Source organism: Coregonus clupeaformis, unplaced genomic scaffold (assembly GCF_020615455.1).
Source record: "Coregonus clupeaformis isolate EN_2021a unplaced genomic scaffold, ASM2061545v1 scaf2057, whole genome shotgun sequence".
Taxonomy (NCBI): Eukaryota; Metazoa; Chordata; class Actinopteri; order Salmoniformes; family Salmonidae; genus Coregonus; species Coregonus clupeaformis.
In genome coordinates this window covers 14,049-41,436 of record NW_025535511.1, presented here as the reverse complement: position 1 = coordinate 41,436, position 27,388 = coordinate 14,049, and the positions used below count along the sequence as shown (strand labels likewise).

The window sequence follows — 27,388 nt, the reverse complement described above, 5'->3', positions numbered from 1 at the left end:
GCTGGGCAGGATGATCTGTCTGACTCCCTCCCGGAGCTGGGCAGGATGATCTGTCTGACTCCCTCCGGAGCTGGGCAGGATGATCTGTCTGACTCCCTCCGGAGCTGGGCAGGATGATCTGTCTGACTCCCTCCGGAGCTGGGCAGGATGATCTGTCTGACTCCCTCCGGAGCTGGGCAGGATGATCTGTCTGACTCCCTCCGGAGCTGGGCAGGATGATCTGTCTGACTCCCTCCGGAGCTGGGCAGGATGATCTGTCTGACTCCCTCCCGGAGCTGGGCAGGATGATCTGTCTGACTCCCTCCGGAGCTGGGCAGGATGATCTGTCTGACTCCCTCCGGAGCTGGGCAGGATGATCTGTCTGACTCCCTCCGGAGCTGGGCAGGATGATCTGTCTGACTCCCTCCGGAGCTGGGCAGGATGATCTGTCTGACTCCCTCCGGAGCTGGGCAGGATGATCTGTCTGACTCCCTCCGGAGCTGGGCAGGATGATCTGTCTGACTCCCTCCGGAGCTGGGCAGGATGATCTGTCTGACTCCCTCCGGGAGCTGGGCAGGATGATCTGTCTGACTCCCCTCCGGAGCTGGGCAGGATGATCTGTCTGACTCCCTCCGGAGCTGGGCAGGATGATCTGTCTGACTCCCTCCGGAGCTGGGCAGGATGATCTGTCTGACTCCCTCCGGAGCTGGGCAGGATGATCTGTCTGACTCCCTCCGGAGCTGGGCAGGATGATCTGTCTGACTCCCTCCGGAGCTGGGCAGGATGATCTGTCTGACTCCCTCCGGAGCTGGGCAGGATGATCTGTCTGACTCCCTCCCGGAGCTGGGCAGGATGATCTGTCTGACTCCCTCCGGAGCTGGGCAGGATGATCTGTCTGACTCCCTCCGGAGCTGGGCAGGATGATCTGTCTGACTCCCTCCGGAGCTGGGCAGGATGATCTGTCTGACTCCCTCCGGAGCTGGGCAGGATGATCTGTCTGACTCCCCTCCGGAGCTGGGCAGGATGATCTGTCTGACTCCCTCCGGAGCTGGGCAGGATGATCTGTCTGACTCCCTCCGGAGCTGGGCAGGATGATCTGTCTGACTACCTCCGGAGCTGGGCAGGATGATCTGTCTGACTCCCTCCGGAGCTGGGCAGGATGATCTGTCTGACTCCCTCCGGAGCTGGGCAGGATGATCTGTCTGACTACCTCCGGAGCTGGGCAGGATGATCTGTCTGACTCCCTCCGGAGCTGGGCAGGATGATCTGTCTGACTACCTCTGGAGCTGGGCAGGATGATCTGTCTGACTACCTCCGGAGCTGGGCAGGATGATCTGTCTGACTCCCTCCCGGAGCTGGGCAGGATGATCTGTCTGACTACCTCCGGAGCTGGGCAGGATGATCTGTCTGACTACCTCCGGAGCTGGGCAGGATGATCTGTCTGACTACCTCCGGAGCTGGGCAGGATGATCTGTCTGACTACCTCCGGAGCTGGGCAGGATGATCTGTCTGACTACCTCCGGAGCTGGGCAGGATGATCTGTCTGACTACCTCCGGAGCTGGGCAGGATGATCTGTCTGACTCCCTCCGGAGCTGGGCAGGATGATCTGTCTGACTCCCTCCGGAGCTGGGCAGGATGATCTGTCTGACTACCTCCGGAGCTGGGCAGGATGATCTGTCTGACTACCTCTGGAGCTGGGCAGGATGATCTGTCTGACTACCTCTGGAGCTGGGCAGGATGATCTGTCTGACTACCTCTGGAGCTGGGCAGGATGATCTGTCTGACTACCTCTGGAGCTGGGCAGGATGATCTGTCTGACTACCTCTGGAGCTGGGCAGGATGATCTGTCTGACTCCCTCCGGAGCTGGGCAGGATGATCTGTCTGACTACCTCCGGAGCTGGGCAGGATGATCTGTCTGACTCCCTCCGGAGCTGGGCAGGATGATCTGTCTGACTCCCTCCGGAGCTGGGCAGGATGATCTGTCTGACTACCTCTGGAGCTGGGCAGGATGATCTGTCTGACTACCTCTGGAGCTGGGCAGGATGATCTGTCTGACTACCTCCGGAGCTGGGCAGGATGATCTGTCTGACTACCTCCGGAGCTGGGCAGGATGATCTGTCTGACTACCTCCCGGAGCTGGGCAGGATGATCTGTCTGACTACCTCCGGAGCTGGGCAGGATGATCTGTCTGACTACCTCCGGGAGCTGGGCAGGATGATCTGTCTGACTCCCTCCGGAGCTGGGCAGGATGATCTGTCTGACTACCTCCGGAGCTGGGCAGGATGATCTGTCTGACTACCTCCGGAGCTGGGCAGGATGATCTGATCACGATGTGTCTTTTGACTGTCTACACCGGTCTAAAAATGTGGGCACAATCAGCATGTGGACCAGATCAGGACAAAGGACGCAAATTAGAACCAGGTATAAAACGTGGGCTAGGGTCTCTTCCTCATGACTTCCTGCTCTGACTGAGGTTCACCACTATGACCAGTAGAGGGCAGCAGAGAGGCAAGGAGCAGAGAGAGAACAGCAGTGGTCTCGAAAACATTTCTCGTTCCCCAACCCTGCTCCGTTTCAGACTTTAGCTCCAACACACCTGGTTCTGGCAGTGTTCCTGTTTGAGGTAAGTTAGTGCTGTGCTGGAACAAAAGCCTGCACCCCCTCTCTAGGACCAGGGTTAGGTGACCGCTGAGGTACAGTGAGGGAAAAAAGTATTTGATCCCTTGCTGATTTTGTACGTTTGCCCACTGACAAAGACATGATCAGTCTATAATTTTAATGGTAGGTTTATTTGAACAGTGAGAGACAGAATAACAACAAAAAAATCCATAAAAACACATGTCAAAAGTGTTATAAATTGATTTGCATTTTAATGAGGGAAATAAGTATTTGACCCCTCTGTAAAACATGACTTAGTACTTGGTGGCAAAACCCTTGTTGGCAATCACAGAGGTCAGACGTTTCTTGTAGTTGGCCACCAGGTTTGCACACATCTCAGGAGGGATTTTGTTCCACTCCTCTTTGAATGGCGCCGGAGAAGATGGCTGCCGTTTTACAGCCCTCTAACCAATTGTACTATTATGTGTGTTTTTCCGCGTTATTTGTAATTTAGTTTGTACATAATGTTTCTGCCATCGTCTCTTAAAACCAAAAAGAGCTTCTGGATATCAGGACAGCGATTACTCACCTCGTATTGGACGAAGATTTTTTCTTCAACGAGGCGGCCGCAAAGGATATCCTACAGACACCCGACAAGGCCCAAATCCCCGTCATTCGCATGAGGAAGAGACAGAGATATCGTGGACGTAGGTCGGGGTGCCTTGTAAGGATCCGACGGCAGCGAGTGAACTGCCTCTTCCATCAATCCTATTAGCCAACGTTCAATCATTTGAAAATAAATTAGATGACCTAAGATTACGGTTATCCTACCAACGGGACATTAAAAACTGTAATATCTTATGTTTCACCGAGTCGTGGCTGAACGCAGCGACATGGATAACATACAGCTGACGGGATATACGCTACATCGGCAGGATAGAACGGCTGACTCGGTAAGACAAGGGGTGGCGGTCTGTGTATATTTGTAAACAACAGCTGGTGCACAAAATCTAATATTAAGGAAGTCTCGAGGTTTTGCTCGCCTGAGGTAGAGTATCTCATGATAAGCTGTAGACCCACTATTTACCAAGAGAGTTTTCATCTATATTTTTCATAGTTGTCTATTTACCACCACAAACAGGCGGCGCTCCTAGTGGCCGGGGACTTTAATGCAGGGAAACTTAAATCCGTTCTACCTAATTTCTACCAGCATGTTAAATGTGCAACCAGAGGGGAAAAAAAACTCTAGACCACCTTTACCCCACACACAGAGACGCATACAAAGTTCTCCCTCGCCCTCCATTTGGCAAATCTGACCATAACTCTATCCTCCTGATTCCTGCTTATAAGCAAAAACTAAAGCAGGAAGCACCAGTGACTCGGTTAATAAAAAAGTGGTCAGATGACCCAGATGCTAAGCTACAGGACTGTTTTGCTAGCACAGACTGGAATATGTTCCGGGATTCTTCAGATAGCATTGAGGAGTACACCACATCAGTCACTGGCTTCATCAATAAGTGCATCGATGATGTCGTCCCCACAGTGACCGTATGTACATACCCCAACCAGAAGCCATGGATTACAGGAAATATCCGCACTGAGCTAAAGGGTAGAGCTACCGCTTTCAAGGAGCGGGACTCTAACCCGGACGCTTATAAGAAATCCCGCTATGCCCTCCGATGAACCATCAAACAGGCAAATAGTCAATACAGGACTAAGATTGAATCATACTACACCGGCTCTGACGCTCGTCGGATGTGGCAGGGCTTGAAAACTATTACAGACTACAAAGGGAAGCACAGCCGCGAGCTGCCCAGTGACACAAGACTTCCAGACGAGCTAAACCACTTTCTATGCTCGCTTGAGGCAAGCAACACTGAAGCATGCATGAGAGCACCAGCTGTTCCGGATGACTATCTGATCACGCTCTCCGTAGCCGATGTGAGTAAGACTTTTACATGGTGAAGCCCCAAAATTGCCCTCGCTAGAAGCCTGTGTTTCAGACGTAAGGAAGTGGATGGCTGAAAACTTTTTACTTTTAAACTCGGACAAAACAGAGATGCTTGTTCTAGGTCCCAAGAAACAAAGATATCTTCTGTTAAATCTGACAATTCATCTTGATGGTTGTAAAGTCGTCTCAAATAAAACTGTGAAGGACCTCGGCGTTACTCTTGACCCTGATCTCTCTTTTGACGAACATATCAAGACTGTTTCAAGGACAGCTTTTTTCCATCTACGTAACATTGCAAAAATCTGAAATTTTCTGTCCAAAAATGATGCAGAAAAATTAATCCATGCATTTGTTACTTCTAGGTTAGACTACTGCAATGCTCTATTTTCCGGCTACCCGGATAAAGCACTAAATAAACTTCAGTTAGTGCTAAATACGGCTGCTAGAATCCTGACTAGAACCAAGAAATTTGATCATATTACTCCAGTGCTAGCTTCCCTACACTGGCTTCCTGTTAAGGCAAGGGCTGATTTCAAGGTTTTACTGTTAACCTATAAAGCGTTACATGGGCTTGCTCCTACCTATCTTTCCGAGTTGGTCCTGCCGTACATACCAATACGTACGCTACGGTCACAAGACGCAGGCCTCCTAATTGTCCCTAGAATTTCTAAGCAAACAGCGGGAGGCAGGGCTTTCTCCTATAGATCTCCATTTTTATGGAACAGTCTGCCTACCCATGTGAGAGACGCAGACTCGGTCTCAACCTTTAAGTCTTTACTGAAGACTTATCTCTTCAGTAGGTCATATGATTGAGTGTAGTCTGGCCCAGGAGTGTGAAGGTGAACGGAAAGGCTCTGGAGCAACGAACAGCCCTTGCTGTCTCTGCCGGGCCGGTTCCCCTCTCCACTGGGGTTCTCTGCCTCTAACCCTGTTGCAGGGGCTGAGTCACTGGCTTGCTGGTGCTCTTTCATGCCGTCCCTGGGAGGGGTGCGTCACTTGAGTGGGTTGAGTTACTGACGTGATCTTCCTGTCTGGGTTGGCGCCCCCCCTTGGTTTGTGCTGTGGTGGAGACCTCTGTGGGCTATACTCGGCCTTGTCTCAGGATTGTAAGTTGGTGGTTGAGGATATCCCTCTAGTGGTGCGGGGGCTGTGCTTTGGCAGAGTGGGTGGGGTTATATCCTTCCTGTTTGGCCCTGTCCGGGGTTTCTTTGGATGGGGCCACAGTGTCTCCGGACCGCTCCTGTCTCAGCCTCCAGTATTTATGCTGCAGTAGTTTATGTGTCGGGGGGGCTGGGGTTAGTTGGTTATACCTGGAGTACTTCTCCTGTCTTATCCAGTGTCCTGTGTGAATTTAAGTATGCTCTCTCTAATTCTCTCGTTCTCTCTTTCTCTCTGAGAACCTGAGCCCTAGGACCATACGTCAGGACTACCGGGCATGATGACACCTTGCTGTCCCCAGTCCGCCTGGCCTTGCTGCTATTCCAGTTTCAACTGTTCTGCCTGCGGTTACGAAACCCCTACCTGTCCCAGACCTGCTGTTTTCAACTCTTAATGATCGGCTATGAAAAGCCAACTGAGAGACCTGAGCACCTAGGACCATACGTCGGGACTACCGGCCGTGGTGACTCCTTGCTGTCCCCAGTCCGCCTGGCCTTGCTGCTATTCCAGTTTCAACTGTTCTGCCTGCGGTTATGGAACCCCTACCTGTCCCAGACCTGCTGTTTTCAACTCTTAATGATCGGCTATGAAAAGCCAACTGAGATTTATTCCTGATTATTATTTGACCATGCTTGTCACTTATGAACATTTTTGAACATCTTGGCATGGTTCTGTTATAATCTTCACCCGGCACAGCCAGAAGAGGACTGGCCACCCCTCATAGCCTGGTTCCTCTCTAGGTTTCTTCCCTAGGTTTTCGCCTTTCTAGGGAGTTTTTCCTAGCCACCGTGCTTCTACACCTGCATTACTAGCTGTTTGGGGTTTTAGGCTGGGTTTCTGTACAGCACTTCGAGATATTAGCTGATGTAAGAAGGGCTATATAAAATAAAATTGATTGATTGATTGACTTTTAAGCAGGTCAGACGGATTACCAGGACGTGTACTCCGAGCATGTGCTGACCAACTGGCAAGTGTCTTCACTGACATTTTCAACATGTCCCTGACTGAGTCTGTAATACCAACATGTTTCAAGCAGACCACCATAGTCCCCGTGCCCAAGGACTCTAAGATAACCTGCCTAAATGACTACCGACCCGTAGCACTGACGTCTGTAGCCATGAAGTGCTTTGAAAGGCTGGTCATGGCTCACATCAACACCATTATCCCAGAAACCCTAGACCCCACTCCAATTTGCATACCGCCCCAACAGATCCACAGATGATGCAATCTCTATTGCACTCCACACTGCCCTTTCCCACCTGGACAAGAGGAACACCTACGTGAGAATGCTATTCATTGACTACAGCTCAGCATTCAACACCATAGTGCCCTCTAAGCTCATCACTAAGCTAAGGATCCTGGGACTAAACACCTCCCTCTGCAACTGGATCCTGGAGGTAAGGGTAGGTAACAACACATCTGCCACACTGATCCTCAACACGGGGGCCCCTCAGGGGTGCGTGCTCAGTCCCCTCCTGTACTCCCTTGTTCACCCATGACTGCATGGCCAGGCACGACTCTCCAACACCATCATTAAGTTTGCCGACGACACAACAGTGGTAGGCCTGATCACCGACAACGATGAGACAGCCTATAGGGAGGAGGTCAGAGACCTGGCCATGTGGTGCCAGGATAACAACCTCTCCCTCAACGTGACCAAGACAAAGGAGATGATTGTGGACCACAGGAAAAGGAGGGCCGAGCACGCCCCCGTTCACATCGATGGGGCTGTAGTGGAACAGGTTGAGAGCTTCAAGTTCCTTGGTGTCCACATCACCAACAAACTATCATGGTCCAAACACACCAAGACAGTCGTGAAGAGGGCACGACAAAGCCTATTCCCCCTCAGGAGACTAAAAAGATTTGGCATGGGTCCTCAGATCCAGCTGATCAGCAGGGGGATCAAATCCTTTTTCCCCTCACTGTCCATGTTTAACTATGACTGTGGTAAGATCTCGGTTTTCCAACAGTACATTTTAAACACACTGAAAAAAAACGCCATGAACCAGGCAGTGATTTCAGAATACCTTTAGTTTATTGGACAAGCAACGCAAGCCAGAAATGTATAACAATCGCATAACAAAAACTACTAAATCGGGGAAAAAAAATTTGCAAAACCATGGAACCGTTTGGACAGATTGGAAAGTGCATCAGTGAGCTGAGACAGAGGCTGGACAATGGATACTGAGATGGTTGAATGATGTGATTGACAGGTTAGCTGTGTGATTGACAGGTTAGCTGTGTGATTGACAGGTTAGCTGTGTGATTGACAGGTTAGCTGTGTGATTGACAGGTTAGCTGTGTGATTGACAGGTTAGCTGTGTGATTGACAGGTTAGCTGTGTGATTGACAGGTTAGCTGTGTGATTGACAGGTTAGCTGTGTGATTGACAGGTTAGCCGTGTGATTGACAGGTTAGCCGTGTGATTGACAGGTTAGCTGTGTGATTGACAGGTTAGCTGTGTGATTGACAGGTTAGCTGTGTGATTGACAGGTTAGCCGTGTGATTGACGTTTATTTCTCTAAAATAACTAAATGCACCCTGTAGCTAGCTAGCAATAAAGATGTTGCTGAAAAGATCAGGAGTTATAGTCAACAAGAAACTATCTGGGAATTCCAAACACACAAAGTTGATGCTGGTTGCAAATCTCTGACCTTACAGCTACGACCATCATCAGAACATATTCAGTTAGTTTAAAAGGCCCTCCGTCTCCCTGACCGCTCCACTGTTTCCGGCCGTACCACTACAGATACATGTCTCAGAACTGTAAGGTCTGTAAATATGTCCAAATGACGCCACAACAGTACATACAGTGATCTCCAAAAGTATTGAGACAGTGACACATTTCTGTTTGTTTTGGCTCTGTACACTCCAACACTTGATACAATGACTGTGAGGTTAAAGTGCAGACTGTCATCTTTAATTTGAGGGTGAACCGTTTAGAAATTACAGCACTTTTTTGTACATAGTCCCCCCCATTTTAGGGGACCAAAAGTATTGGGACAAATTCACTTGTTTGTGTATTAAAGTAGTCAAAATTTAAGTATTTGGTCCCATATTCCTAGAACACAATGATTACATCAAGCTTGTGACTCTACAAACTTGTTGGATGCATTTGCTGTTTGTTTTGGTTGTGTTTCAGATTATATCTTGTGTCCAATAGAAATGAACGGTAAATAAAAGTGTCATTTTGGAGTCACTTTTATTGTAAATAAGAATAGAATGTTTCTAAACAACTTCTACATTATTAAATGTGGAATTATTCACGCTTCATTCCGGATTATCCGTAACCATGGTAGCATCCACGCTTCATTCCGGATCATCCGTAACCATGGTAGCATCCACACTTCATTCCGGATTATCCGTAACCATGGTAGCATCCACGCTTCATTCGGATCATCCGTAACCATGGTAGCATCCACACTTCATTCCGGATTATCCGTAACCATGGTAGCATCCACATTCATGTAGAAGTCTTTAGAAACATTATATTACTATTTCCAATAAAAGTGACTCCAAAATGACCCAATACATTATCTCTAGTCCTGCTGGGAGAAAGAGAAACAACGTGTTTGGTTTCTAGTCCTACTGGGAGAAAGAGAAACAACGTGTTTGGTTTCTAGTCCTGCTGGGAGAAAGAGAAACAACGTGTTTGGTTTCTAGTCCTGCTGTAGCCGGTCACGACTTGTTAATGATTTGGAAAAACAGCTGATTTGTAGTAATTTATTTTCCTCATATAATTAGCGAACACAACATGTCAAATTAAATCAGTCAAACCATGTCTTAAAATAAACAGAATCACTGGGTGCTACTGTACACACACACACACACACACACACACACACACACACACACACACACACAGGGTAGACGGGGTGTGTTGTGTACAGACAAAGGCCTCCCTGTTAAAAGTGCTGTAGTGTGGAGTGGACAGCAGGTCCCCCTCTGACCCCAACTGGGCTGAAGTCTCAGCCACTAGGTAACAGCAGGATGGGCTCAGACAGCCCTCCTCTCTCTCTCCTCCCTTTCTCATCTCCTTATTTCAGGCCCCGTCTCAGCCTGTTGCTCCGGTGGCTCCTGTTACTGAACATCAGACGAGGATCAAAATTATACCTGCAGAGAGAAGAGGAGAGGGTTAGAGCTGGGTGGTCTGAGGAGAGGAGAGGAGAGGGTTAGAGCTGGGTGGTCTGAGGAGAGGAGAGGGTTAGAGCTGAGTGGTCTGAGGAGAGGAGAGGGTTAGAGCTGGGTGGTCTGAGGAGAGGAGAGGGTTAGAGCTGGGTGGTCTGAGGAGAGGAGAGGGTTAGAGCTGGGTGGTCTGAGGAGAGGAGAGGGTTAGAGCTGGGTGGTCTGAGGAGAGGAGAGGGTTAGAGCTGGGTGGTATGAGGAGAGGAGAGGGTTAGAGCTGGGTGGTCTGAGGAGAGGAGAGGAGAGGAGAGGGTTAGAGCTGTGTGGTCTGTAGAGAGGAGAGGGTTAGAGCTGGGTGGTCTGAGGAGAGGAGAGGAGAGGGTTAGAGCTGGGTGGTCTGAGGAGAGGGGAGGGTTAGAGCTGGGTGGTCTGAGGAGAGGAGAGGGTTAGAGCTGGGTGGTCTGAGGAGAGGAGAGGGTTAGAGCTGGGTGGTCTGAGGAGAGGAGAGGGTTAGAGCTGGGTGGTCTGAGGAGAGGGTTAGAGCTGGGTGGTCTGAGGAGAGGAGAGGAGAGGAGAGGGTTAGAGCTGGGTGGTCTGAGGAGAGGAGAGGGTTAGAGCTGGGTGGTCTGAGGAGAGGAGAGGGTTAGAGCTGGGTGGTCTGAGGAGAGGAGAGGAGAGGGTTAGAGCTGGGTGGTCTGAGGAGAGGAGAGGAGAGGGTTAGAGCTGGGTGGTCTGAGGAGAGGAGAGGAGAGGGTTAGAGCTGGGTGGTCTGAGGAGAGGAGAGGGTTAGAGCTGGGTGGTCTGAGGAGAGGAGAGGGTTAGAGCTGGGTGGTCTGAGGAGAGGAGAGGAGAGGGTTAGAGCTGGGTGGTCTGAGGAGAGGAGAGGAGAGGGTTAGAGCTGGGTGGTCTGAGGAGAGGAGAGGAGAGGGTTAGAGCTGGGTGGTCTGAGGAGAGGAGAGGAGAGGGGTGGGTTAGAGCTGGGTGGTCTGAGGAGAGGAGAGGGTTAGAGCTGGGTGGTCTGAGGAGAGGAGAGGGTTAGAGCTGGGTGGTCTGAGGAGAGGAGAGAGTTAGAGCTGGGTGGTCTGAGGAGAGGAGAGGGTTAGAGCTGGGTGGTCTGAGGAGAGGAGAGGGTTAGCGCTGGGTGGTCTGAGGAGAGGAGAGGGGTGGGTTAGAGCTGGGTGGTCTGAGGAGAGGAGAGGGTTAGAGCTGGGTGGTCTGAGGAGAGGAGAGGAGAGGGTTAGAGCTGGGTGGTCTGAGGAGAGGAGAGGGTTAGAGCTGGGTGGTCTGAGGAGAGGAGAGGGTTAGAGCTGGGTGGTCTGAGGAGAGGAGAGGAGAGGGTTAGAGCTGGGTGGTCTGAGGAGAGGAGAGGGTTAGAGCTGGGTGGTCTGAGGAGAGGAGAGGGTTAGAGCTGGGTGGTCTGAGGAGAGGAGAGGGTTAGAGCTGGGTGGTCTGAGGAGAGGACAGGGTTAGAGCTGGGTGGTCTGAGGAGAGGAGAGGGTTAGAGCTGGGTGGTCTGAGGAGAGGAGAGGGTTAGAGCTGGGTGGTCTGAGGAGAGGAGAGGGTTAGAGCTGGGTGGTCTGAGGAGAGGAGAGGAGAGGGTTAGAGCTGGGTGGTCTGAGGAGAGGAGAGGGTTAGAGCTGGGTGGTCTGAGGAGAGGAGAGGGTTAGAGCTGGGTGGTCTGAGGAGAGGAGAGGGTTAGAGCTGGGTGGTCTGAGGAGAGGAGAGGAGAGGGTTAGAGCTGGGTGGTCTGAGGAGAGGAGAGGGTTAGAGCTGGGTGGTCTGAGGAGAGGGTTAGAGCTGGGTGGTCTGAGGAGAGGAGAGGGTTAGAGCTGGGTGGTCTGAGGAGAGGAGAGGGTTAGAGCTGGGTGGTCTGAGGAGAGGAGAGGGTTAGAGCTGGGTGGTCTGAGGAGAGGAGAGGGTTAGAGCTGGGTGGTCTGAGGAGAGGAGAGGGTTAGAGCTGGGTGGTCTGAGGAGAGGAGAGGGTTAGAGCTGGGTGGTCTGAGGAGAGGAGAGGGTTAGAGCTGGGTGGTCTGAGGAGAGGAGAGGGTTAGAGCTGGGTGGTCTGAGGAGAGGGTTAGAGCTGGGTGGTCTGAGGAGAGGAGAGGGGTGGGTTAGAGCTGGGTGGTCTGAGGAGAGGAGAGGGTTAGAGCTGGGTGGTCTGAGGAGAGGAGAGGGTTAGAGCTGGGTGGTCTGAGGAGAGGGTTAGAGCTGGGTGGTCTGAGGAGAGGAGAGGAGAGGGTTAGAGCTGGGTGGTCTGAGGAGAGGAGAGGGTTAGAGCTGGGTGGTCTGAGGAGAGGAGAGGGTTAGAGCTGGGTGGTCTGAGGAGAGGAGAGGGTTAGAGCTGGGTGGTCTGAGGAGAGGAGAGGGTTAGAGCTGGGTGGTCTGAGGAGAGGAGAGGGTTAGAGCTGGGTGGTCTGAGGAGAGGAGAGGGTTAGAGCTGGGTGGTCTGAGGAGAGGAGAGGGTTAGAGCTGGGTGGTCTGAGGAGAGGAGAGGGTTAGAGCTGGGTGGTCTGAGGAGAGGAGAGGGTTAGAGCTGGGTGGTCTGAGGAGAGGAGAGGGTTAGAGCTGGGTGGTCTGAGGAGAGGAGAGGGTTAGAGCTGGGTGGTCTGAGGAGAGGAGAGGGTTAGAGCTGGGTGGTCTGAGGAGAGGAGAGGAGAGGGTTAGAGCTGGGTGGTCTGAGGAGAGGGGTGGGTTAGCGCTGGGTGGTCTGAGGAGAGGGGTGGGTTAGCGCTGGGTGGTCTGAGGAGAGGGGTGGGTTAGAGCTGGGTGGTCTGAGGAGAGGGGTGGGTTAGAGCTGGGTGGTCTGAGGAGAGGGTTAGAGCTGGGTGGTCTGAGGAGAGGGTTAGAGCTGGGTGGTCTGAGGAGAGGGTTAGAGCTGGGTGGTCTGAGGAGAGGGTTAGAGCTGGGTGGTCTGAGGAGAGGGTTAGAGCTGGGTGGTCTGAGGAGAGGAGAGGGTTAGAGCTGGGTGGTCTGAGGAGAGGAGAGGGTTAGAGCTGGGTGGTCTGAGGAGAGGAGAGGGTTAGAGCTGGGTGGTCTGAGGAGAGGGTTAGAGCTGGGTGGTCTGAGGAGAGGGTTAGAGCTGGGTGGTCTGAGGAGAGGGTTAGAGCTGGGTGGTCTGAGGAGAGGGTTAGAGCTGGGTGGTCTGAGGAGAGGGTTAGAGCTGGGTGGTCTGAGGAGAGGGTTAGAGCTGGGTGGTCTGAGGAGAGAAGAGGAGAGGGTTAGAGCTGGGTGGTCTGAGGAGAGGAGAGGGTTAGAGCTGGGTGGTCTGAGGAGAGGAGAGGGTTAGAGCTGGGTGGTCTGAGGAGAGGAGAGGAGAGGGTTAGAGCTGGGTGGTCTGAGGAGAGGAGAGGAGAGGGTTAGAGCTGGGTGGTCTGAGGAGAGGAGAGGAGAGGGTTAGAGCTGGGTGGTCTGAGGAGAGGAGAGGGTTAGAGCTGGGTGGTCTGAGGAGAGGGTTAGAGCTGGGTGGTCTGAGGAGAGGGTTAGAGCTGGGTGGTCTGAGGAGAGGGTTAGAGCTGGGTGGTCTGAGGAGAGGGTTAGAGCTGGGTGGTCTGAGGAGAGAAGAGGAGAGGGTTAGAGCTGGGTGGTCTGAGGAGAGGAGAGGGTTAGAGCTGGGTGGTCTGAGGAGAGGAGAGGGGTGGGTTAGAGCTGGGTGGTCTGAGGAGAGGAGAGGGTTAGAGCTGGGTGGTCTGAGGAGAGGGTTAGAGCTGGATGGTCTGAGGAGAGGAGAGGAGAGGGTTAGAGCTGGGTGGTTGGTCTGTGTACTGTGCGTGGTGGTGGTGGTGTGTCTGTGCGTACCGTGTGTCGTAGACTCCAGGGGTCCTACAGGACGGTCCAGAACAGGACTGCAGCATCATCAGTCTGTGGTTCATCTTCTCCAGGACCTCCTGGTCAATGGTCTTCGCCAGGTTACTGAGCTGGTAGGGGTCTGCTGTCATGTTATATACCTCTACAAACACCTGTGACACAGACAGACAGACAGACAGACAGACAGACAGACAGACAGACAGAGAGAGAGAGAGAGAGAGAGAGAGAGTTAGTTAGTAGGGTGGCCTTGCGGCCATGTTGAGTGTCCCCATAGCAGTACAGCAGGAACTTCATTCTATTTCTATGGGTGGACTGGCGGCCATGTTGAGTGTCCCCATAGCAGTACAGCAGGAACTTCATTCTATTTCTATGGGTGGACTGGCGGCCATGTTGAGTGTCCCCATAGCAGTACAGCAGGAACTTCATTCTATTTCTATGGGTGGACTGGCGGCCATGTTGAGTGTCCCCATAGCAGTACAGCAGGAACTTCATTCTATTTCTATGGGTGGACTGGCGGCCATGTTGAGTGTCCCCATAGCAGTAAAGCAGGAACTTCATTCTATTTCTATGGGTGGACTGGCGGCCATGTTGAGTGTCCCCATAGCAGTACAGCAGGAACTTCATTCTATTTCTATGGGTGGACTGGCGGCCATGTTGAGTGTCCCCATAGCAGTACAGCAGGAACTTCATTCTATTTCTATGGGTGGATTGGTGGCCATGTTGAGTGTCCCCATAGCAGTAAAGCAGGAACTTCATTCTATTTCTATGGGTGGACTGGCGGCCATGTTGAGTGTCCCCATAGCAGTACAGCAGGAACTTCATTCTATTTCTATGGGTGGACTGGCGGCCATGTTGAGTGTCCCCATAGCAGTAAAGCAGGAACTTCATTCTATTTCTATGGGTGGACTGGCGGCCATGTTGAGTGTCCCCATAGCAGTACAGCAGGAACTTCATTCTATTTCTATGGGTGGACTGGCGGCCATGTTGAGTGTCCCCATAGCAGTAAAGCAGGAACTTCATTCTATTTCTATGGGTGGACTGGCGGCCATGTTGAGTGTCCCCATAGCAGTACAACAAGAACTTCATTCTATTTCTATGGGTGGACTGGCGGCCATGTTGAGTGTCCCCATAGCAGTACAGCAGGAACTTCATTCTATTTCTATGGGTGGACTGGCGGCCATGTTGAGTGTCCCCATAGCAGTACAGCAGGAACTTCATTCTATTTCTATGGGTGGACTGGCGGCCATGTTGAGTGTCCCCATAGCAGTAAAGCAGGAACTTCATTCTATTTCTATGGGTGGACTGGCGGCCATGTTGAGTGTCCCCATAGCAGTACAGCAGGAACTTCATTCTATTTCTATGGGTGGACTGGCGGCCATGTTGAGTGTCCCCATAGCAGTACAGCAGGAACTTCATTCTATTTCTATGGGTGGACTGGCGGCCATGTTGAGTGTCCCCATAGCAGTAAAGCAGGAACTTCATTCTATTTCTATGGGTGGACTGGCGGCCATGTTGAGTGTCCCCATAGCAGTAAAGCAGGAACTTCATTCTATTTCTATGGGTGGACTGGCGGCCATGTTGAGTGTCCCCATAGCAGTAAAGCAGGAACTTCATTCTATTTCTATGGGTGGACTGGCGGCCATGTTGAGTGTCCCCATAGCAGTACAGCAGGAACTTCATTCTATTTCTATGGGTGGACTGGCGGCCATGTTGAGTGTCCCCATAGCAGTAAAGCAGGAACTTCATTCTATTTCTATGGGTGGACTGGCAGCCATGTTGAGTGTCCCCATAGCAGTACAGCAGGAACTTCATTCTATTTCTATGGGTGGACTGGCGGCCATGTTGAGTGTCCCCATAGCAGTACAGCAGGAACTTCATTCTATTTCTATGGGTGGACTGGCGGCCATGTTGAGTGTCCCCATAGCAGTACAGCAGGAACTTCATTCTATTTCTATGGGTGGACTGGCGGCCATGTTGAGTGTCCCCATAGCAGTAAAGCAGGAACTTCATTCTATTTCTATGGGTGGACTGGCGGCCATGTTGAGTGTCCCCATAGCAGTACAGCAGGAACTTCATTCTATTTCTATGGGTGGACTGGCGGCCATGTTGAGTGTCCCCATAGCAGTACAGCAGGAACTTCATTCTATTTCTATGGGTGGACTGGCGGCCATGTTGAGTGTCCCCATAGCAGTACAGCAGGAACTTCATTCTATTTCTATGGGTGGACTGGCGGCCATGTTGAGTGTCCCCATAGCAGTACAGCAGGAACTTCATTCTATTTCTATGGGTGGACTGGCGGCCATGTTGAGTGTCCCCATAGCAGTACAGCAGGAACTTCATTCTATTTCTATGGGTGGACTGGCGGCCATGTTGAGTGTCCCCATAGCAGTACAGCAGGAACTTCATTCTATTTCTATGGGTTGACTGGCGGCCATGTTGAGTGTCCCCATAGCAGTAAAGCAGGAACTTCATTCTATTTCTATGGGTGGACTGGCGGCCATGTTGAGTGTCCCCATAGCAGTACAGCAGGAACTTCATTCTATTTATATGGGTGGACTGGCGGCCATGTTGAGTGTCCCCATAGCAGTACAGCAGGAACTTCATTCTATTTCTATGGGTGGACTGGCGGCCATGTTGAGTGTCCCCATAGCAGTAAAGCAGGAACTTCATTCTATTTCTATGGGTGGACTGGCGGCCATGTTGAGTGTCCCCATAGCAGTAAAGCAGGAACTTCATTCTATTTCTATGGGTGGACTGGCGGCCATGTTGAGTGTCCCCATAGCAGTAAAGCAGGAACTTCATTCTATTTCTATGGGTGGACTGGCGGCCATGTTGAGTGTCCCCATAGCAGTAAAGCAGGAACTTCATTCTATTTCTATGGGTGGACTGGCGTGCCATGTTGAGTGTCCCCATAGCAGTAAAGCAGGAACTTCATTCTATTTCTATGGGTGGACTGGCGGCCATGTTGAGTGTCCCCACAGCAGTAAAGCAGGAACTTCATTCTATTTCTATGGGTGGACTGGCGGCCATGTTGAGTGTCCCCACAGCAGTACAGCAGGAACTTCATTCTATTTCTATGGGTGGACTGGCGGCCATGTTGAGTGTCCCCATAGCAGTACAGCAGGAACTTCATTATATTTCTATGGGTGGACTGGCGGCCATGTTGAGTGTCCCCACAGCAGTAAAGCAGGAACTTCATTCTATTTCTATGGGTGAGACATATACACATCCCTAACACAAACATATTGTGACTAAAGGTGATAGTTCTCTCCCTCTGTTACCTCGTTGTCATCAAACTCGCAGTACTGGAGGTTGGTAAAGGGGCTGACGGTCCGAACGCAGGCGTACGTGTTGTTAAAGGAATCCTCACACACACAGTCAGGGAAACACTCGGAGACCCCGGGCCCAGCAGGGGGCAAGCTGGATCAGCCACATCAGACCCCTCCCCTTCATACTCCACCAGGAAGTCTGTCCTCCAGGTTGAGCTGTTCACTGATCCCCCTGACACACACAGAACACACACACAGGATTCAGATGAATACCAGTTACACACTGTTCACAGAACACACACACAGGATTCAGATGAATACCAGTTACACACTGTTCACAGAACACACACACAGGATTCAGATGAATACCAGTTACACACTGTTCACAGAACACACACACAGGATTCAGATGAATACCAGTTACACACTGTTCACAGAACACACACACAGGATTCAGATGAATACCAGTTACACACTGTTCACAGAACACACACAGGATTCAGATGAATACCAGTTACACACTGTTCACAGAATACACACACAGGATTCAGATGAATACCAGTTACACACTGTTCACAGAATACACACACAGGATTCAGATGAATACCAGTTACACACTGTTCACAGAACACACACACAGGATTCAGATGAATACCAGTTACACACTGTTCACAGAACACACACACAGGATTCAGATGAATACCAGTTACACACTGTTCACAGAACACACACACAGGATTCAGATGAATACAAGTTACACACTGTTCACAGAACACACACACAGGATTCAGATGAATACCATTTACACACTGTTCACAGAATACACACACAGGATTCAGATGAATACCAGTTACACACTGTTCACAGAACACACAACTACCACCATGTCTAGACTGTGTTGTACTAGACTGTGTTGTACTAGACTGTGTTGTACTAGACTGTGTTGTACTAGACTGTGTTGTACTAGACTGTGTTGTAATAGACTGTGTTGTACTAGGCTGTGTTGTACTAGGCTGTGTTGTACTAGGCTGTGTTGTACTAGACTGTGTTGTACTAGACTGTTGTAATAGACTGTGTTGTACTAGACTGTGTTGTACTAGACTGTTGTAATAGACTGTGTTGTACTAGACTGTGTTGTACTAGACTGTTGTAATAGACTGTGTTGTAATAGACTGTGTTGTACTAGACTGTGTTGTACTAGACTGTGTTGTACTAGGCTGTGTTGTAATAGACTGTGGTGTACTAGGCTGTGTTGTAATAGACTGTGTTGTACTAGACTGTGTTGTAATAGACTGTGTTGTACTAGACTGTTGTAATAGACTGTGTTGTACTAGACTGTGTTGTACTAGACTGTGTTGTACTAGACTGTGTTGTACTAGACTGTGTTGTACTAGGCTGTGTTGTAATAGACTGTGGTGTACTAGGCTGTGTTGTAATAGACTGTGTTGTACTAGACTGTGTTGTAATAGACTGTGTTGTACTAGACTGTTGTAATAGACTGTGTTGTACTAGACTGTGTTGTACTAGACTGTGTTGTACTAGGCTGTGTTGTAATAGACTGTGGTGTACTAGGCTGTGTTGTAATAGACTGTGCTGTAATAGACTGTGTTGTACTAGACTGTTGTAATAGACTGTGTTGTACTAGACTGTGTTGTACTAGACTGTGTTGTAATAGACTGTGTTGTAATAGACTGTGTTGTAATAGACTGTGTTGTACTAGGCTGTGTTGTAATAGACTGTGGTGTACTAGGCTGTGTTGTAATAGACTGTGTTGTAATAGACTGTGTTGTACTAGACTGTTGTAATAGACTGTGTTGTACTAGACTGTGTTGTACTAGACTGTGTTGTACTAGGCTGTGTTGTAATAGACTGTGTTGTACTAGGCTGTGTTGTACTAGATGTGTTGTACTAGACTGTGTTGTACTAGGCTGTGTTGTACTAGGCTGTGTTGTACTAGGCTGTGTTGTACTAGATGTGTTGTACTAGACTGTGTTGTACTAGACTGTGTTGTACTAGACTGTGTTGTACTAGACTGTGTTGTACTAGACTGTGTTGTAATAGACTGTGTTGTACTAGACTGTGTTGTACTAGGCTGTGTTGTACTAGACTGTGTTGTACTAGACTGTGTTGTACTAGGCTGTGTTGTAATAGACTGTGTTGTACTAGGCTGTGTTGTACTAGGCTGTGTTGTACTAGATGTGTTGTACTAGACTGTGTTGTACTAGGCTGTGTTGTACTAGGCTGTGTTGTACTAGATGTGTTGTACTAGGCTGTGTTGTACTAGACTGTGTTGTACTAGACTGTGTTGTACTAGACTGTGTTGTAATAGACTGTGTTGTACTAGACTGTGTTGTAATATACTGTGTTGTACTAGACTGTGTTGTACTAGGCTGTGTTGTACTAGACTGTGTTGTACTAGGCTGTGTTGTACTAGATGTGTTGTACTAGACTGTGTTGTACTAGACTGTGTTGTAATAGACTGTGTTGTAATAGACTGTGTTGTACTAGACTGTGTTGTACTAGATGTGTTGTACTAGACTGTTGTAATAGACTGTGGTGTAATATACTGTGTTGTACTAGACTGTGTTGTAATAGACTGTGTTGTACTAGACTGTGTTGTACTAGACTGTGTTGTACTAGACTGTGTTGTACTAGACTGTGTTGTACTAGACGTTATAGTATAGTTGTGGTTGCTGTATGGATTCTCACCAGGACAGGCAGGAAGGACATGCCATCCATGGTAGTCTTGTTGACGTTATAACCAGCCATGTCCAGGATGGTAGGACCCAGGTCAACGTTCTGGACCGCTAGCCCGGTGGTCTGGTTAGGCTTGATGTTGGGCCCTCGGATCAGTAGAGGAACTCTTATATCAGACTCATACAGCTGCCTCTTATCCAGGGGGAGAGAGAACTGACCTGGGGGGAGAGAGCTGCCTCTTATCCAGGGGGAGAGAGAACTGACCTGGGGGGGGAGAGAGCTGCCTCTTATCCAGGGGGAGAGAGAACTGACCTGGGGGGAGAGAGCTGCCTCTTATCCAGGGGGAGAGAGAACTGACCTGGGGGGAGAGAGCCGCCTCTTATCCAGGGGGAGAGAGAACTGACCTGGGGGGAGAGAGCTGCCTCTTATCCAGGGGGAGAGAGAACTGACCTGGGGGAGAGAGCTGCCTCTTATCCAGGGGGAGAGAGAACTGACCTGGGGGAGAGAGCTGCCTCTTATCCAGGGGGGAGAGAACTGACCTGGGGGGAGAGAGCTGCCTCTTATCCAGGGGGAGAGAGAACTGACCTGGGGGAGAGAGCTGCCTCTTATCCAGGGGGAGAGAGAACTGACCTGGGGGAGAGAGCTGCCTCTTATCCAGGGGGGAGAGAGAACTGACCTGGGGGGAGAGAGCTGCCTCTTATCCAGGGGGAGAGAGAACTGACCTGGGGGAGAGAGCTGCCTCTTATCCAGGGGGAGAGAGAACTGACCTGGGGGGAGAGAGCTGCCTCTTATCCAGGGGGAGAGAGAACTGACCTGGGGGGGGGAGCTGCCTCTTATCCAGGGGGAGAGAGAACTGACCTGGGGGGAGAGCTGCCTCTTATCCAGGGGGAGAGAGAACTGACCTGGGGGGAGAGAGCTGCCTCTTATCCAGGGGGAGAGAGAACTGACCTGGGGGGAGAGAGCTGCCTCTTATCCAGGGGAGAGAGAACTGACCTGGGGGGAGAGAGCTGCCTCTTATCCAGGGGGAGAGAGAACTGACCTGGGGGAGAGAGCTGCCTCTTATCCAGGGGGAGAGAGAACTGACCTGGGGGGAGAGAGCTGCCTCTTATCCAGGGGGAGAGAGAACTGACCTGGGGGAGAGAGCTGCCTCTTATCCAGGGGGAGAGAGAACTGACCTGGGGGGAGAGAGCTGCCTCTTATCCAGGGGGAGAGAGAACTGACCTGGGGGGAGAGAGCTGCCTCTTATCCAGGGGGAGAGAGAACTGACCTGGGGGGGAGAGAGCTGCCTCTTATCCAGGGGGAGAGAGAACTGACCTGGGGGGAGAGAGCTGCCTCTTATCCAGGGGGAGAGAGAACTGACCTGGGGGAGAGAGCTGCCTCTTATCCAGGGGGGAGAGAGAACTGACCTGGGGGGAGAGAGCTGCCTCTTATCCAGGGGGAGAGAGAACTGACCTGGGGGGAGAGAGAACTGACCTGGGGGGGAGAGAGCTGCCTCTTATCCAGGGGGAGAGAGAACTGACCTGGGGGGAGAGAGCTGCCTCTTATCCAGGGGGAGAGAGAACTGACCTGGGGGAGAGAGCTGCCTCTTATCCAGGGGAGAGAGAACTGACCTGGGGGAGAGAGCTGCCTCTTATCCAGGGGGAGAGAGAACTGACCTGGGGGAGAGAGCTGCCTCTTATCCAGGGGGAGAGAGAACTGACCTGGGGGGAGAGCTGCCTCTTATCCAGGGGGAGAGAGAACTGACCTGGGGGAGAGAGCTGCCTCTTATCCAGGGGGAGAGAGAACTGACCTGGGGGAGAGAGCTGCCTCTTATCCAGGGGGAGAGAGAACTGACCTGGGGAGAGAGCTGCCTCTTATCCAGGGGGAGAGAGAACTGACCTGGGGGGAGAGAGCTGCCTCTTATCCAGGGGGAGAGAGAACTGACCTGGGGGAGAGAGCTGCCTCTTATCCAGGGGGAGAGAGAACTGACCTGGGGGGAGAGAGCTGCCTCTTATCCAGGGGGAGAGAGAACTGACCTGGGGGGAGAGAGCTGCCTCTTATCCAGGGGGAGAGAGAACTGACCTGGGGGGGAGAGAGCTGCCTCTTATCCAGGGGGAGAGAGAACTGACCTGGGGGGAGAGAGCTGCCTCTTATCCAGGGGGAGAGAGAACTGACCTGGGGGAGAGAGCTGCCTCTTATCCAGGGGGAGAGAGAACTGACCTGGGGGGAGAGAGCTGCCTCTTATCCAGGGGGAGAGAGAACTGACCTGGGGGAGAGAGCTGCCTCTTATCCAGGGGGAGAGAGAACTGACCTGGGGGGAGAGAGCTGCCTCTTATCCAGGGGGAGAGAGAACTGACCTGGGGGAGAGAGCTGCCTCTTATCCAGGGGGAGAGAGAACTGACCTGGGGGAGAGAGCTGCCTCTTATCCAGGGGGAGAGAGAACTGACCTGGGGGAGAGAGCTGCCTCTTATCCAGGGGGAGAGAGAACTGACCTGGGGGGAGCTGCCTCTTATCCAGGGGGAGAGAGAGAACTGACCTGGGGGAGAGAGCTGCCTCTTATCCAGGGGGAGAGAGAACTGACCTGGGGGGAGAGCTGCCTCTTATCCAGGGGGAGAGAGAACTGACCTGGGGGGGAGAGAGCTGCCTCTTATCCAGGGGGAGAGAGAACTGACCTGGGGGAGAGAGCTGCCTCTTATCCAGGGGGAGAGAGAACTGACCTGGGGGGAGAGAGCGCCTCTTATCCAGGGGGAGAGAGAACTGACCTGGGGGAGAGAGCTGCCTCTTATCCAGGGGGAGAGAGAACTGACCTGGGGGAGAGAGCTGCCTCTTATCCAGGGGGAGAGAGAACTGACCTGGGGGAGAGAGCTGCCTCTTATCCAGGGGGAGAGAGAACTGACCTGGGGGGGAGAGAGCTGCCTCTTATCCAGGGGGAGAGAGAACTGACCTGGGGGGGAGAGAGCTGCCTCTTATCCAGGGGGAGAGAGAACTGACTTGGGGGAGGAGTCAGCTGAGTGACAGCTATCCTCTTAGAGGTGGAGATGTTTACTTTTCTGTATGCGGTGTGTGTGTGTGTGTGTGTGTGTGTGTGTGTGTGTCTGTGTGTGTACCTGTCTGTGAGAGGTGTGTGTACCTGTGTGGTATCCGTTGTCTGAGGTGAAGATGATGTAAGTGTTCTCCAATTCACCTCTGACCTCTAACCTCTTAACCACCTTCTCCACCAGGTCATCCACTGACAGCAGAGTACGCCACCTAGTGGGGGGGGGGACACACATTATAACTCAAAGGTGACTCGTTTCAGGAAACTAGGCGTATGTCGCACATCACTAGTTCACAGGAGAGGCATTTAAACAATTATTAAAATGTTTTATCAATATGCGTTTTGGGGCAGAAATGCCTTCTGGAACATGTGAACTTTCATGTGCCTTAATAACAAACTTGTATGGGATCTGTAAATACAAATACAATTCTTAAATTACGAGCCCAGTTGGTTTAGCCACGGAAACAGAGAGGAACCTTCCCGCTAGCCATGATTGGCTGAGATAATGGATGGGCTGGTCATGCTGAGAGATGAGTTCGGATTGGCAGAACTGCAAAAACACCTGTCTCGGATTACATCTTCAAACTAAGGGCAACCATGGCATCCGTGACAGAGAGGAGAAGCGTTCATCCATGTATACGGGTAAGAGAGTGTATCTAGCTACATTTTCAGATATTATATGTTTCTAATTTTGTCAGAAAATCGTTTCAATGCAAGTTAAAGCGTACTGTTATTAGCTAGCTAACGTTAGCTGGCAGACTCGCTAGCTAACGTTACGTGTATAATCTGTGTAGTAATATTATCGTATCTCAGAGCCATTTGTATTGCTAGTTATAGCCTAATGTTAGCTAGCTAACATTGAACCTAGTTGGTTAGCTTTAGCTACCTGTAGATTCATGCAGGGTAGTAACGAGTTGTGATTATGATTAATTGTTTAGCTAGCTAGCTACATGTGTAAACAAAAGACTCCACTATGCAAGTAACCATTTCAATGTACCATTTACACCTTCTGTATCCTGTGTATGTGACAAATAAACTTAAAATGTGATATAGTGTGTGTTTAATAATAATAAATAATAATAATAATAATAATAATATATATATATAATAATAATATGCCATTTAGCAGACGCTTTTATCCAAAGCGACTTACAGTCATGTGTGCATACATTTTTACGTATGGGTGGTCCCGGGGGCAGTTTACCAGAGATGGTAATGTAAAGAACAACATGACCTGCACCAAAGTCAAATTAGGAAATAACGTTAAGCCAACGAGACGGTGTCCAAGTTCTACAATTCTCTGGTAGAATGCCCTGCTTTTATGGCTGAGAACTGTGGTCCTCTGTAGCTCAATTGGTAGAGCACGGCGCTTGTAACGCCAGGGTAGTGGGTTCGATCCCGGGACCACCCATACGTAAAAAATGTAAGCACACATGACTGTAAGTCGCTTTGGATAAAAGCATCTGCTAAATGCCATATTATTATTATTTAGTCACACTCCCAACTGTAAGCTATTTTCTGTAATTAGCTCACCATTAACTTGTAAATAATGACCTTATTGTGAGTTTATTTTCCTGTAATAATGAATACAAATTAGCCAAAGTAAAGACGTTGTCAGCTATATGATATGGTCATTATTTGAACTGGCTAGCCAGCTAACTTAACGTTAGCTAGCTGGCTAACAAGCTAGAAATGAACCAAAACATTGTTTAGAAAGTTGCTTTTAGTTGCCTGGTTTGCTAGATTGACATGGGGTGGGAAGGGAACCAGCTCCAGAAGAGTAAAAGAGGAGGTGGTGGTCCGGGAGGAAGAGGAAGAGGAAGAGGAAGAACAGGAGGAGGAGACAGGAGGAGAGAGAAGTCAGGAGGAGGAGAGAGAAGACAGGAGGAGGAGGAGGAGGAGGAGGAGGAGGAGGAGAGAGAAGACAGCAGGAGGAGGAGGAGAGAAGACAGCAGGAGGAGGAGGAGAGAGAAGACAGGAGCAGGAGGAGGAGAGAAGACAGGAGCAGGAGGAGGAGGAGAGAGAAGACAGGAGGAGGAGGAGGAGCAGAGAGAAGACAGGAGCAGGAGGAGGAGAGAAGACAGGAGCAGGAGGAGGAGAGAAGACAGGAGCAGGAGGAGGAGGAGAGAGAAGACAGGAGGAGGAGAGAGAAGACAGGAGGAGGAGAGAGAAGACAGGAGGAGGAGAGAGAAGACAGGAGGAGGAGGAGGAGAGAGAAGACAGGAGGAGGAGGAGGAGAGAAGACAGGAGGAGGAGGAGGAGGAGGAGGAGACAGCAGGAGGAGGAGGAGAGAGAATACAGGAGGAGGAGGAGGAGAGAAGACAGGAGGAGGAGGAGGAGAGAGAAGACAGCAGGAGGAGGAGGAGAGAAGACAGGAGGAGGAGGAGGAGGAGGAGAGAAGACAGCAGGAGGAGGAGGAGAGAAGACAGGAGGAGGAGGAGAGAAGACAGGAGGAGGAGGAGGAGAGAGAAGACAGCAGGAGGAGGAGGAGGAGAGAGAAGACAGCAGGAGGAGGAGGAGAGAAGACAGGAGGAGGAGGAGAGAAGACAGGAGGAGGAGGAGGAGAGAGAAGACAGCAGGAGGAGGAGGAGAGAAGACAGCAGGAGGAGGAGAGAAGACAGGAGGAGGAGGAGGAGAGAGAAGACAGCAGGAGGAGGAGGAGGAGAGAAGACAGCAGGAGGAGGAGGAGAGAAGACAGGAGGAGGAGGAGGAGAGAAGACAGGAGGAGGAGGAGGAGAGAAGACAGGAGGAGGAGGAGGAGGAGAGAGAAGACAGGAGGAGGAGGAGGAGAGAAGACAGCAGGAGGAGGAGGAGGAGAGAAGACAGCAGGAGGAGGAGGAGGAGAGAAGACAGCAGGAGGAGGAGGAGAGAAGACAGGAGGAGGAGGAGGAGAGAAGACAGGAGGAGGAGAGAGAAGACAGGAGGAGGAGAGAGAAGACAGGAGGAGGAGGAGGAGAGAAGACAGGAGGAGGAGGAGGAGAGAAGACAGCAGGAGGAGGAGGAGAGAAGACAGGAGGAGGAGGAGGAGAGAGAAGACAGGAGGAGGAGGAGGAGAGAAGACAGGAGGAGGAGGAGGAGAGAAGACAGCAGGAGGAGGAGGAGAGAAGACAGGAGGAGGAGGAGAGAGAAGACAGGAGGAGAGAGAAGACAGCAGGAGGAGGAGGAGAGAGAAGACAGGAGGAGGAGGAGGAGAGAGAAGACAGGAGGAGGAGAGAGAAGACAGGAGGAGGAGGAGAGAGAAGACAGGAGGAGGAGGAGGAGAGAAGACAGACGGAGGAAGAGAGAGAAGAGGAGTAGAGAGGTGCTACTAACCGTTTCCTGAAGGCATCATCCAGTAACTCAATAGAGGAGTTGGTCATGGGAGTCTTAGCCTGTCTGATCAACCAGTGCTTGTCCTGGAGGAGGGGGAGCGGAGAAAGGGGGAGAGGGAGAGGGAGGGAGGGGGGTTGAGAGATGGGCAAGAGATGAAGGTTATTATGGTATCAGAGAGGTGCGGGGAAATGCCTTAATCCACGTCCACGTCATCGGCGCCCGGGGAACAGTTGTTGTTAGGGTTAACTGCCTTGCTCAAGAGAAGAACGTCTCGGGGCTTCAAACCAGCGACCTTTCGGTTAGGTCCTGGAGTGTGCTGGTGTTGGGGTTAGGGTTACGTGTGATGGTGTTGGGGTTAGGTGTGGTGGTGGTGGTGTTAGGTCCTGTGGTTTGGTGGTGTTGGGGTTAGGTCCTGTGGTATGGTGGTGTTGGGGTTAGGTGCTGTGGTGTGGTGGTGTTGGGGTTAGGTGCTGTAGTGTGGTGGTGTTGGGGTTAGCTGCTGTAGTGTGGTGGTATGGTGGTTAGGTGCTGTAGTGTGGTGGTGTTAGGGTTAGGTGCTGTAGTGTGGTGGGGTTAGGTGCTGTAGTGTGGTGGGGTTAGGTGCTGTAGTGTGGTGGTGTTGGGGTAGGGTCCTGTAGTGTGGTGGTGTTGGGGTTAGGTGCTGTAGTGTTGAGGTTAGGTACTGTGTGTGGTGGTATGGTGGTATGGTGGGGTTAGGTGCTGTAGTGTGGTGGTGTTGGTGTTAGGTGCTGTAGTGTGGTGGTGTTGGTGTTAGGTGCTGTAGTGTGGTGGTGTTGGGGTTAGGTGCTGTAGTGTGGTGGTGTTGGGGTTAGGTGCTGTAGTGTGGTGGTGTTAGGGTTAGGTGCTGTAGTGTGGTGGGGTTAGGTGCTGTAGTGTGGTGGGGTTAGGTGCTGTAGTGTGGTGGTGTTGGGGTTAGGTGCTGTAGTGTGGTGGTGTTGGGGTTAGGTGCTGTAGTGTGGTGGTGTTAGGGTTAGGTGCTGTAGTGTGGTGGTGTTAGTGTTAGGTGCTGTAGTGTGGTGGGGTTAGGTGCTGTAGTGTGGTGGTGTGGGGTAGGTATGAGGTGGAGTTAGGTGCTGTAGTGGTGTTGGGGTTAGGTGCTGTAGTGTGGTGGTGTTGGGGTTAGGTGCTGTAGTATGGTGGTGTTGGGGTTAGGTGCTAGTAGTGTGGTGGTGTTGGGGTTAGGTGCTGTAGTGTGGTGGTGTTAGGGTTAGGTGCTGTAGTGTGGTGGTGTTGGGGTTAGGTGCTGTAGTGTGGTGGGGGTAGGTGCTGTGGTGTGGTGGTGTTAGGTGCTGTAGTGTGGTAGTGTTGGGGTTAGGTGCTGTAGTGTGGTGGTGTTAAGGTTAGCTGCTTAGTGTGGTGGTATGGTAGGCGGTTTAGGGTGCTGTAGTGTGTGTGTGTGGTGGTGTTGGGGTTAGGTGCTGTAGTGTGGTGGTGTTGGGGTTAGGTGCTGTAGTGT

General features: G+C 51.2%; 1 pseudogene; it reads right to left on the bottom strand.

Moving 5' to 3' along the window:
- Positions 1 to 9,397: 9,397 nt before the first annotated feature.
- LOC123488210 lies at positions 9,398 to 26,081 on the bottom strand (annotated as a pseudogene).
- Positions 26,082 to 27,388: the final 1,307 nt, after the last annotated feature.